Source organism: Leucopleurus acutus, assembly GCF_964270905.1.
Source record: "Leucopleurus acutus genome assembly, chromosome: 9".
Classification (NCBI taxonomy): Eukaryota; Metazoa; Chordata; class Mammalia; order Artiodactyla; family Delphinidae; genus Leucopleurus; species Leucopleurus acutus.
The window spans coordinates 100022986-100036707 of NC_139144.1; the positions used below are offsets into that span (position 1 = coordinate 100022986).

The 13722-nt window shown below is 37.1% G+C and overlaps 1 protein-coding gene and 1 pseudogene across 2 annotated transcripts in view; both read left to right on the plus strand.

The window, feature by feature from the left end:
- CNTNAP2 (contactin associated protein 2) overlaps positions 1-13722 on the plus strand; it is a gene marked incomplete at both ends in the record, with an annotated part of 2035904 nt that overhangs the window by 586265 nt on the left and 1435917 nt on the right. The window lies entirely within an intron of this gene.
- LOC309966341 (serine/threonine-protein kinase Sgk1-like) lies at positions 11210-12333 on the plus strand (annotated as a pseudogene). The gene has a single exon. The product of its transcript is annotated as a serine/threonine-protein kinase Sgk1-like (transcript).

Genomic DNA, 13722 nt, shown 5'->3' on the forward strand with positions numbered 1-13722 from the left:
TCCGCTGCATGTGGGATCCTCCCGGACCAGGGCACGAACCCGTGTCCCCTGCATCGGCAGGCGGACTCTCAACCACTGCACCACCAGGGAAGCCCTGTTGGGAAATTTTTGATGTATATTATTTTTTCTAATATTTTTATGGCAAACATGATCAGCAGCAAATTAGAAATATCTGAGTTTTACATGTATTCAGCAGTAATATAATCTATTACTGAGCTCACTCCTTTGTATCACACGATTATCTCTGTAATAAAAAGCCATTAATAAGTATATTATATAAATATATATAATAAAAGCCATTATAAGTATAGTAGATCCATCAGAAAATTGCAAAATATAGAAATGAGGCTCCCCTTTTGAATTTTTGCATGTAATATTACCAACCAAAGTTAACAATAATTAATAACTTTGTATATGTCTTTTCATTACTTTTCCCCTATGACAATATTTATTTTATAAAATTTTACCCACTGGTAATTATAGTTAACTCACAATCTTCTATCCTGGTTATTTCAACTGACCGTTAGATCAACGGACTTACCAGTCATATTCTTTATAATTTTAATGGCTCTAATATTTCATTAAGAAAATGAAATTATGTAATTTAGCTATATGCCTGTAGTTGATAATTGTACCATTTCAAATATTTTTGCTATTATAAATAACCACGCAACAAAAGACTTTTGATATGATCTCTTTCCCCATATTTAGGATTTTATTTCTGTAGAAAATAATCCCCAGAAATGGATTTATTGAATCAAACAGTATGAATATGTCTGAAGCTCCTGATATAGAGGTTCTGAATGCTTAGGGAGCACGGTTGATCCATCTGTGTAGCCTTGGCCCCTGGCATGGCACCTAATGTGCTCATTACTTACATTTTAAAGGTGTTAAAACTTTTGAAATGGCATATATATGTGGCTGTTTTATCTGCATGGCTGTCGAATAATAGTCCTCTGTACCTGAATAGATTTTTATAGCTTTCACTGAACTTTCACCCATATTATCTGATTTGAAGTCTATGACATACTTGCAAGAAACACAAGGAAGAGAGTTTGATCATCACTTTTCAGAGGAAAAAAGTGAGCCTCAGAGAGGACATTGGCTAGAATTTAGTCTTCCTACTTGGACCGGTAGTAGTTTCCTTATATTCGATCTCTATGTCTATGTATCCTTTTGAGAAAGGATTTGAAATTAGTTGATTGTCATTGTCTTTTCCGTGAATAATTGTTTTTATTCTTTGGGGGGAAAATCCTATGCTCATTAGAAGTATTTTTGTCTTTTTTTTATAATGCAAACTGCATATCACTCTTTACCACCATGAAAGTTTTCCAAGTGCATTGCAAAAATATTATTAGCATTCTTTAAAGACTTGGTTTATATTTTAAAACAGAAATGAAAAGCAAAGAGCAAAATAATCATTGAAATTTGTGTTAATATAAGTTGGGGGAATTTTTCTTCCTTTTTCTTTTTTAAGTGAGCTATATGAGGCCAGCACTACAAAGTGATTCCCATGAATGTAGATTCTTAGAACGTTGCCCTGGAATGTTCTTACATAATGGTTTAAAATAAATGTGAACTGTTTCCTAGCTTTATAAATATAGGGATTTTGATTTAAATTTGATGGAACTGTTTAGTTTTTCAAATTTAAACATATATTTGATAATATCTATCCAATATAAATGAGCATTAAATGACACAGTGGGTGAAACTGCCTGCGATCGAGCTGAAATAACACAACATACAAAAAAAATAGACGTTTTATTTCTTTTATTCTTTTTTAATAAAATTTTATCTTATTGGAGTATAGTTGATTTACAATGTTGTGTTAGTCAGTTATACATATACATATATCTACTCTTTTTTTAAGATTATTTTTCCATATAGGCCATTACAGAGTATTGAGTAGAGTTGCCTGTGCTATACAGCAGGTTCTTATTAGTTATCTATTTTATATATAGTAGTGTGTATATGTCAATCCCAGTCTCCTGATTTATCCCTCCCCACCCTTACCCGCTAGTAACCATAAGTTTGTTTTCTACATCTGTGACTCTACTTCTGTTCTGTAAATAAAGCAGAATTTTATTCTGTTTTATTTCTTTCCTTCTGTTTTCTTCCTTTTTCTTTTTCATTTTTTCTTAACCATATAAATTACCATTCTGATTTCAGATGTGAGATTATTGAAACCCAGAGAGAAAAGGTGCTTGTTCAAGTCTATACAGCTTTTAGGTATAATTGCTGGGATTTCAAACCCAATTTTGTTCACCTCAAACCGTGGTTCCTCTTACGAAACAAAAAGGCAATAAAAGGATGATGATATAAAAGGTGAAAGTTCAATTATTATGATTATACCAAGGTATGATTTTTTATATCCTGTGTCACCTGTCACCAGTTTAGACTGCAAAATTTGCTAAGGATTTTAACTCGATATAATTAAAACATTTAGAATACAATGGAAACATTTTTAATGGAACTGTTTGACAATGGCTCATGTAAAAGAGTAAACTTTTTGATTAAATGGAGGTTAAATGGCTATCTATTAAGAAGATTGGCAAATTTCTGAATAGAAATAGGCGGGAGGTGAACTAGACAATTTCTAAGATATAAACAGTTTATGACTCAGCTGTTTCTTAAATATTAATAGATCGACCTCTGCTTGTGGTCTTTATACTTTATGCCCAGCAAGCCTACAGTTCAGCCATTTGACTACAAATCACCTGTAGTTTGTTTCAAAGCTGTTGAATCTCCTTTAATTTTTAAGATGTTCTCCTGCTAAAGATAATATGTAGTGAGGGCATATGATATATCAGGTATTGTGAGAGATTTCTTTCCCTCTCTACTCAATATCTACCTATCTAGAATATATACATTTACAGGTACGTGCTATTTATAGATACATATATACACATATGTATGCTTTATATGTACATATGTATATCTACAGATACACACGTGTGTGTGCTTATGTGATTAAAATAAAATATATTCTCAAAAAAGAAATTATGAAAGTTTCTAATTATGTCTAGTATTTTTCTACAATTTTCCAGTGCACATATTGGTACATTCTTTTTAAGTCAAATCAGAATTCAGGAATAAAAAAATAGACCAGAGGAAGTCTCCTTATGTATCATCTGTGGTACCATTCATTTTAAAACATGTTATTGCTCTTTCATGTTATGGTATTTTTTTTAATTCCATGTAATTTAAAATACTGTAGGAATGGCTTTCAACATTCTAGACTCGATTATATAAAATTGAGACCGAAAAAGAAAAGTCAAAGTACATAGAAATAATGTTGAATTTCATCTCTTGTACATTACTAAAGCAACATAGATTCCTTAGAGAATATACAAGTGGAAATTGATTTCTTTTTATATGATCTTGGCAAACATTGTCTTAATACTCAAACCAGTTTCACCCATGTTTATCATTGAAAGTTTCCATCTTACGCACATTTATTTGCCAGCTCTCCTTTCTCAGCCATCACTCTACCATCTGGTGTTGCTTTTAGACTTATCTATAATACTAAGCGGTGGTGGAAAGGGTGAGTAAGATATAGGGTGAAATTCCATGGAGATCCAGATGTTTGGAATCTTTATGAAAATTCAGTCTACAAAATCTTTTAAAAATATATAAGCTTAATAATTTATTTTTAGGCTGTTATGTGAGAAAATGTCAGCTGTGACTACATTTATTCCTGATTTTTCTGTGGACACATAGATAAATTATTTACAGGCGGATCTAGTCCAAGACAAACTGGTGGTGTAGTAACAGGCTCCCCTGCTTCCAGCCAAGACCTAAATTTTATTGTCCCTGCAGTTTCATATCTCATAGTTTCATGTTTTTCTTTTGTTTCTTTCATCCCAACCACCCATGAAAGCTTGTATTCAAAGCCTTCTTTCTCAGAACCTGATAGCACCTTCCAATGGTATTTCTCCTAGAAACATTTTATTTTAGTAGGAATCAAATTCTCAAGGAAAATGGATAAAACCCTGGGACAAACAGATGTGTTAACATGGAGAGTTAGGCCTGCAATAAACAATAAAAGGAGCAAAGTAAGGTTAAAACATGTTTCCCCTTCCGGGAGAAAATAGGATGTCCATTAAATAATACCTTTTGATTTATCCTTCATTGCAATTTTTGCTGTCCTTGGAAATAGGAATAAAAACGCACATCAGCTGACTACCATTTGTCTTGCACACACCCTATCATGGCTTTTATCTGAGAAAGAAAATTAAATGATGCAGGTTGTTCATTGTTTTTGTTTTTTTCTTTTTTACTGAATCTCCCTGACCACAATAGTTATGCTGACCTTGACCAAATTATCTCCATGTACTAGTTCTATTGCTGTGTCATAGAGCCAAGCAGTATTTCTGCAGGTCTTTTTTAGAATTCCTGGGCAAAATGTGTAGCAGATGTAGGCAGGGGTTAGGAAAGAGATGCTATTTATTCTGCTTCTGTAGTTTTGGATGGAAAATACTTTTTAGGTGATCTGTTTCTAAGAAGTGCAATTTTCGGGAAACCACACATCATATTCTCAAAATTATTTTCCTTTTTCTCCCTCAAAATTTATTCTAATCATCTCAAAGTAAAGGATTATTCTCAAAAACAACAGCAAAAGATGCTGCAGCTCACATTAAATTTGCTTCTACTCCAGGAGAAAACTACTTCAAATTTCACAAAGATAGTCTTTCCTCCATTATATCTGGATTATATAACCCAATTTATAGAAGGAAAAAACACCCAGAATACAATCTCCTGGAGTATTTTGGGGGGGCATTCTCCTGCAATGGGATTGGACTCAGCAGTTCTAGGGTTTGTGCTAGTTGGAGATGTAACTGGAGTTTGTGCCTGTAAACCCCACAAACTTCCCATCCTAAGAGATAGGAATAAACAGACATGTTTAGTCATCCAACAAACATGTGTCTAGCATTGGTGTTGTGTTGGGGACTTTGCTAGGCATGAAAATTCAGAGATGAATCAGACACAGTAGAGAATGTCTGCAATCTACATGAAATTATATCCTGAACAAGGACAGACTGTAAATGCATGCTTGAATATATGTGCTCTTTTAAATCCAGGAAAAATATTTTCCACATGACCAATGGTGGTACCAAAAAAATGAATTGTTATTGGTGTACAGTGGCATTTGTAGGTATTAGAAAACTCAAATCAAAAAGGGAACATTGCTCTGCCATGAATGCACGATGTTCATACTTCTCTTTGTAAATTGCTGTGTCACCTCCAGGGTAACTTGCAAGTGCATTTTCATATGATGTTTCAAATAACACACACCAATGAGTGGAACTTAGAAAAATGTATAAACGTGCATATTCTTTTGTTCTGAACAATAAGAAATATGGAATGTCAAGTGATGAAATAACAGCAAACACAAAATTCGAATCTTTTTAGGTTAACTTGTGACATAGTCAGAAAACGTATCATGGAAATGTAACTGTGCAGAGTGCATCTGGAAACTGATTTATTGAAGCATTCAAATAATACAGTGCTATTTATAGGAGACTCTGTTATAGATATTCCTGCAGTTATTACAGAAGGAATTCTTGTCCTGTGGGGTCTCCAATTCAGACAGGCTGCCTTGGTTTCATAACACAGGTTTATTTGCCATATGATGGTGGACTTCTTTAAAGAGAATATACTTAGTAAAGATTTAAAAATGATTATGAGTATGAATAGAAAGTGGGCAGCTAGCTGAAGGAATTCTCCAGATGTCTCTAGTTGACATGCATTTTTTTTTCCAAATTAAACATCAATTTGAAATTCTAGAGTCAAAGTGGATTTTCTATGAAAAAAAATAGGTGAAAGGAATATTGTGGTCTACTCCATTGTTTACACAAAGGCAGGCAAGAGATAATGAAATATTTTCAACTACCTGCACAAACTAATTGTATATCTTTATATACCTAATAATGTCTCATGTTTTAATTAAGATAAATTCATCATGAGAAATATGGAAAATATCAAATAGTCAACTCCAGTGTTGTTTATTCAATTATATAAGTGAAAGAAACTAATATTCCTATGTGAGTTTAAAGTTTAAAAAGCATTTTCTTTTATATAATTTTGTGGAACTCTCCACTAATATAGTGATATGCTTGGTGATGTTATCTTCTAGACAAAATTAGTTATTCTACCCCTATACACCCGTGTCACTTTCTTGTGACATTTATATCTCTATTACAGCACTGAATACTGTATGGTAGGTATCTGTTCATGTTCTATCCTTTTCTGAGCTCTAAAATCCCATCCAGCAAGAGATGTTTATTATCTGCATCACTCCCCCCTCCCCAAACTTCATCTGTAAATGTAGGCTGCCTACTGATGCTTAACTTTATTAATTTTGATTTAACTACTATCTTACCTAAGCTAGAAGTGAGGCTCTAAGACATTAAGAGATGCAGGCAGGAACACATAATATTGAGAGGTAAACCAGGATGCAGTTCTAGGCGTCCTTACTCTAACTCCCCAGCCTGTGCTTTTACTCTCCATCTTTCCCTATCCTTAGCCTATTTGAAATTATAGAGCTACAATATAAGGAATATTATAATAATGAATATAGAAGTATTTTAAAATCGCACTAAACTTTTGTGTAATATATATATATTTGTTTCTATGACGATTTTAAATAATCTTTATAAAACACATGTTTAGTACTATCAAAAATATTAATTTTACAGGACTGCTCCCTAAATATAGATCCAGGTTCTGACTTCTAGTTATTTCTAATCCACCCCGCCTTTCAACTGTGATGATAAAACAAGACCAGCCACTCGTGCTAGGAGAGCAGGAGGAAATGAATGTCAATTCTTGAAAATCTGGGGATGTTCAAATGAGCAGAGTTGGAGGCATATCTCAGGCTTTATTGACAAAGGAATGCAGTGTCATTATCCGTTACTTACAATGGCTCATTTAGATCACAATACGTGCTTCCAGCGCAGAGAGAGAAATACGTACGGCGCAAAAGAATTTTCTTTCAGTGCTTTGCTATCAATTCATGCCAGCATTAAGAGATCTATATTGTAATTTTCTTGAAATACTTTGACTTCCTTTGTGTAAACAAGAAATGATTAAGCAAGCATCTTTTGGAGAGTAAGGAACAGGGTAGCTCTTTAAAATTTTGTACTCTCATGAGCATTTTATGACATTAGAGAATCCGGGAATGTCAACCATGAAAGGGACCCTGAGGATTTTATGTCCCATCCTCCTTCTTTGTAGATGGAGAAAATGAGATTCACTGTGAATATGGGATTTGCTCAAGATAGTTGGAGGTTGAGTAGAAATTAGCACTCAGTTTTTCTAAATTCAAGTTTGGAGGCCAACTTGTGTAAAAATGCAGGTGTGTTGGGAAAACAGTGTGATGGTTTCCATGAGACTGCGGGCATCTCTCCCTTGTGATGGTCATGAATATATATGTCTCATTTATTTTCTCACTACGATGGCTCTGCGTCTTATTTCAAAATGTAAAATCAGCAACTTTCGTCATCTCTCAGTAGCTGCTTGAACTTTACAGAATTCTGTGAATTGGGTTGTCTCCATTTCCTGTTTATTTCTGATTGCATTGTTTTCTCAAGATGCATTTTTTTTTTCATCTGGAATTCATTCTCTGGGAACCTCCCTCTCTAAAAAAGCTTAAAAACCAAGCAGTGTTTATTTTTTGGTAATTTTCCCTGTACTTTTACTCTGTAATTTCTCTATTTAGAAACGTTCGATTGTTCCCAATTCCCTTCCGCAGCAGATTGAAAATTATCTGCTAGTTTTCAAGGCTCAGCACACTACTTACTTTCAATCCCTGTTCTTTACCATTTCCCCAAATGCACTTGGCATATTAATCAAACTTAATTTTGGAACCTCTAATTAGTCTCATTTCTGGGCCTTTGCTTGCCTGTGGTTTCTCTTTCTTCCTCCCTGTGGAAAGTGTAAGATTTCCTTTTAACTATTAAAAATTCCTGAGGTTGTAGGGCTTCTTTTCTCATGCCCAGCAGTTTGTGTAAAGAACCACAGAGATGGAAGAGCTTCTCCCAGGACTGGGTCTCAGCAGCGTAGCTGGATTCTGGTCCTTATTTGCCTACAGCTGGCAATCTTTTTGATTTTTCCTTCTTGATCTGAATTTTCTGGGCTTGACTTCATCCTGTCCTTGCCTATGTAAGACCAGAGTCATGCTTCAGACCCTGTCTGCTTGTCTCAAAACCCTCCTACTGGTGGCACTCCTAGTGAAATAGCACCATCCATTGCCATTCATGGCTGGGAATGGTGGCAAAAATGATCCAGTCAGTCTCCTTTTCTGACTTCCGTTCCATCTACATGTGTGTATTTGAAAATAATTATTTTGTTTCTGTTTTCTTTTCATTTGGTATGGGTTTTGCCTTTTATAGAAGCCTTCTGAAAAAACAGTTTTGTTTAGAATTTAAACATTGTCAAAAAATATATATCGAGGCAAGTGACTTTCTTTGGAATAGAATACATCCCTGGATATCAATACAGCATGTTTTTCCTTTTAGATTTGTCCCAAGTTCCCAGGACATTTACTTAGTGGTGGCATACAGAACTCTTATACAAGGGGCCTGGTTCTGAGAGGAAGAGTCAGCAGTGACATTAAAAGGATTTCTTCCTCAACTAGGGAAATTTGCATGTGCTTAAAGCCAAAGACATTAGAAAGGACAAGATAAAAACAAATGTCATAAGAAGAAAAAAAGGTGAGAGAAAAGTCCATCAGAAGTTGGAATGGACAGGCATTAGTGCACAACTGTTTACCGTTATGAAGAAAGGTACCAAGTTAGCAGAACACCAAATAAGGGAACTGTACTTGCTGGAGAAATCTTCTTCAACAGCAAAGTATTTTGGTGAAGGAGACAAAGTTTTGCAATTTAATATGTAGATGTAAAGCGAAGCACTGGATAGTTTTGTCTTAAAGAAGGCCAGTGAGAATCTGAAGGGTCTTAGGGAGGTTTTATAGGTGCTGTATTCTTGGCTTTCTGTTTCCTAGTTAAGTAAACTTTATTGTTTCAACAAATGAATTACAGAACCTATGACCGATAATTTTAGTTAATAGCCTAACTTTTAACTAAAGTAAAGATATAATCTCAGCATATGCTCTTAAATGACTCAACTTCTTGTTTTAATAAACAATTCAGGCAAATGAATCCAATAGCATATTTTATAGTCTTTACTTGGTGAAAAACTCACACTACTGTCACGCACATAAGAAATCTCAGTAATGTTTGCCTCTCTTTTCTCTATTACTTCACACATCCTGTAAAACCAACTTCAGTCACCTTCCAAAATATCTTTTGCATCTTCCCCCTCGTATAAGCCCACTGCCACTGGCTTCTGTTCACCTTCGTGCAACTTCTAATTTATAATGTAATATTCTGATCGTTTCCAGAACATACCTCCAAGTCTCCTTCACCCCGCTGCCAAAGTGTTCTTTCTTTTAAAATATAGATATGATTGGATCATATCACTACCCTATTAAGCAAAACATTTAAGTGGTTTCTCAAGGCCCACAGAGTATAACCCACATTTATAGCGTGGAATTCACTAGCCTGTGAAGTCTTGGATAAAAGATACCTAGATTTAGGGCTTCCCTGGTGGCACAGTGGTTGAGAGTCCGCCTGCTGATGCAGGGGACACGGGTTCGTGCCCCAGTCCAGGAGGATCCCACATGCAACGGAGTGGCTGGGCTCGTGAGCCATGGCCGCTGAGCCTGTGCGTCCGGAGCCTGTGCTCCGCAACCGGAGAGGCCACAGCAGTGAGAGGCCCGCCTACCGCAATTAAAAAAAAAAAAAAAAAAAAGATACCTAGATTTAAACATAATAGGCACCTAATAAACATTTGTTGAGAGAATAATTGAGAACAAGCAAAACAGGAATGAACAAATGAGATTTTTCTACACAATTTGGCCTTAGCATCCTTATCCTGATCAAACCCTCTATGAATTCAATGACTGCTACCCGCTGTACCATCTGCTGCTCATTCATTCTGGACACCAGTCACTGTGCCATGTGCTGGGAACAGAGAAGTGAAGCAAACTATCGAGAACTTCATCCGTGAGGATGAACGGCTCACGGTGGAGTCATCGTTAAAAAAGGAAATGCGCAGATGAGTACATGAGTCCTATTCATCATAGTTGCTACAAAGGAAAGGGAGTAGGTTCTCTGAGAAAGAAAGGAGACAGACTAAATGTAGCTTAACGTATGGTAGAGTTGGAGAAGGTCTCTTCTCCTGTCATTTAAGATGTGATAAGTTATCCAAGAGAAAATTGGGAAAAGAGCATGTCAGGCAGGTGCAATAAGTTGTTGAGGTTTTTTATTTGTTTGTTTTGTTTTATTTTGTTTTGTTTAAGATTCTGTTAGCTTGTGTCTCATTCCTCCTTAAAGACAGTAGGCATTCCTATACTTATGCCTTTTTGTGATACTGATTCCATTGCCTGGAATGTTCTTGTCTTTCATTTTCTATCTAATGAATTTTTTCTTATCCTCCCATGTTTTCGTTAAATATTAAAACATCAAACTGTCCTTACCCCTGACAAAAACCTGGATGTTTATTACAGCTTTTTCATATTGCTAAAACTTGTAAGCAATCAAGATATCCTTCAGTAGGTAAATGGATAAAGAAACTGTGATATATCCAGACAATGAAATATTCTTTAGCGCTAAAAAGAAATGAGCTATTAAGCCATGAAAAGACATGGAGGAGAGTTAAACACATACCACCAAGTGAAAGAAGCCACATGCCCTGTGATTCCAACTATATGACATTCTGGAAAAGGCAAAATGATAGAGACAGTAAAATAAAATCGGAGTTTGGGGGAGATGAATAGATGTAGCAAAGGGTATTTTTAGGGCAGTGAAATTCTTCTGTGACACTACAGTGATGCATGGATGTCATCATCATTTGTTCAAGCCCCCATTAAATGTATGACATGAAGAGTGAATCCTAAAATAAGCTATGGATTTGGGGAGATTATAATGTGTCGATGTAGGTTCATCATCGGTAACAAATGTAACATTCTTGGGAGTGATGTTGATAATTGTGTTGGAATGCGGGTGTATGGGAAATCTCTGTACTGCCCTCACAGTTTCGTTGTAAACATAAAACTGCTGTAAAAATCGGTCTTATAAAAAACACAGAGTGTTGGCTGAGCCGGTCTCCCGTGTCTGACGCCTCTGCGTGCTCCATCTCTGTGGTGATGACGGTGAAAACCAAGGCTGCTGGGGACACCCTGACTTACTCCAGGATGAGGGGCATGGTAGCAATTCTCATCGCTTTCATGAAACAGAGAAGGATGGGCCTGAACAACTTTATTCAGAAGATTGCCAGTAACTCCTATGCATGCAAACACCCTGAAGTTCAGTCCATTTTGAAAATCTCCCAACCTCAGGAGCCTGCGCTCATGAATGCCAACCCTTCTCCTCCACCAGGAAAGCGGTCCTGAAAGAGAAGGAGGAAAAGCATATTATGTCAGAGCGGAATGTTCTCCTGAAGAACGTGAAACACCCTTTCCTGGTGGGCCTCCACTTCTCTTTCCAGACAAGCTGTACTTTGTCCTAGACTCCATGAATGGTGGAGAGTTGTTCTACCGTCTCCAGAGGGAGCGATGCTTCCTGGAACCACAGGCTCGGTGCCATGCTGCTGAAATAGCCAGTGCCTTGGGTTACCTGCACTCTCTGAACATCGTTTATAGAGACTTAAAGCCAGAGAATATTTTGCTGGGTTCCCAGGGACACATTGTTCTTACTGACTTTGGACTCTGCAAGGAGAATGCTGAACACAATGGCACGACATCCACCTTCTGCGGCACACCCGAGTACCTTGCACCTGCTTCATAAGCAGCCTTATGATAGGACCGTGGACTGGTGGTGTCTGGGGGCTGTCTTATATGAGATGCTGTATGGCCTGCCTCCATTTTATAGCCAAAACACAGCTGAGATGTACGACAACATGCTGAACAAACCCCTCCAGTTGAAGCCAAATATTACAAATTCTGCAAGACACGTCCTGGAGGGCCTCCTGCAGAAGGACAGGACAGAGAGGCTTGGTGCCAAGGTTGACTTTATGGAGATGAGGAATCACGTCTTCTTCTCCCTAATTAACTGGGATGATCTCATTAATAAGAAGATTACTCCCCCTTTTAACCCAAATGTGAGTGGACCCAGCGACCTGTGGCACTTTGATCCCGAGTTTCCCAAAGAGCCGGTCCCCAACTCCATCGGTCGGTCGCCCGACAGTATCCTCCTCCCAGCCAGCGTCAAGGAAGCGGCCGAGGCCTTCCTGGGCTTTTCCTACGCACCTCCCGTGGACTCTTTCCTCTGAATGGTCTTAGGGTTGGCTGTGAAGCATTTTACGGGCGTTTTTTAAATGTTTTAGTTAGCCTTTTGGCAGAGCTGCCAGCTGACAGGACATCTTAAAAGAGAATTTGCGCATCCCTGGAAGCTTGCACATCTTGGCAATCTTACTGCACACTGTTTGCTGGAAGCTTTTCGAAGAGCACATCCTCCTCAGTGAGCTCGGGAGGTTTTCCTTATTCTTCCTTCCAATGTGGTGCTATCTCTGAAATGAGCAGTAGAGGGCCGCCCCAGGCAGATGCAGTGGTCTCATTCGAAGGAGGACGCTGTTCGGAGAAGGAGCTTCTGAAGGTCTGTCCGGGCCGTGATAACGCATCTTATGAAACGTGCCTTTTCTGATGAGATCGCGTTAGCTCCAAAGTTCTTCCTGTTGCCGAGTGTTTCCGTTCTGTTTTTCCTTGTGGACTCCCTGTGTGATCGGCCGTATGGGTGTGGTATGCTTGCTCACAGAAGGACTCAGTTATAAGCATCAATGTGACACTTGCAGGACACTGCAACGTGGGACATTGTGTGTTTCTTCCATATTTGGAAGATAAATGTATGTGTAGGCTGTTTTTTTGTAAGATATAGTTAATAACTAATATTTATCGAAAATGGTCTTGCAGTGACTTGTATCCAGATGCTTAAAGAAGCATTGCTGCTACAAATATTTCCGTTTTTAGAAAAGGTTTTTATGGACCAATGCCCCACTTGTCAGTCAGAGCCTGGTGTTTTCATTGTTTAAAATATCACCTGTAAAATGGGCATTATTTATGTTTTTGGTTTTTTGTTTCTTTTTTGCATTCCTGATAATTATATGTATTGTATAAAGAAAGTCTGTACATTGGGTTATAACACTAGTATATTTAAACTTACAGGCTTATTTGTAATGTAAACCACCATTTTAATGTACTGTAATTAACATGGTTATAATAATGTACAATTCTTTCCCCCCTCCCTACCACACACCTTTTTGTGTGTGTGATAAACCAACTTTGGTTTGCAATAAAACCTTGAAAAATATTTGCAGGAAAAAAAATACATTAGGATTTATATACACTACCAAATGTAAAATAGATAGCTAGTGGGAAGCAGCCGCATAGCACAGGGAAATCAGCTGGGTGCTTTGTGACCACCTAGAGGGGTGGGATAGGAAGGGTGGGAGGGAGGGAGGCACAGAGGGAGGAGATATGGGGATATATGTATATGTATATCTGATTCATGTTGTTATACAGCAGAAACTAACACACCATTGTAAAGCAATTATACTCCATTAAAGATGTTAAAAATAATACATTAAACTTTCACTTCCTTTATATTAAATTTGGTAAAATATCACATTTTCTGCTCTAAGGACTTAAGACCTTTGAAGGTTGCT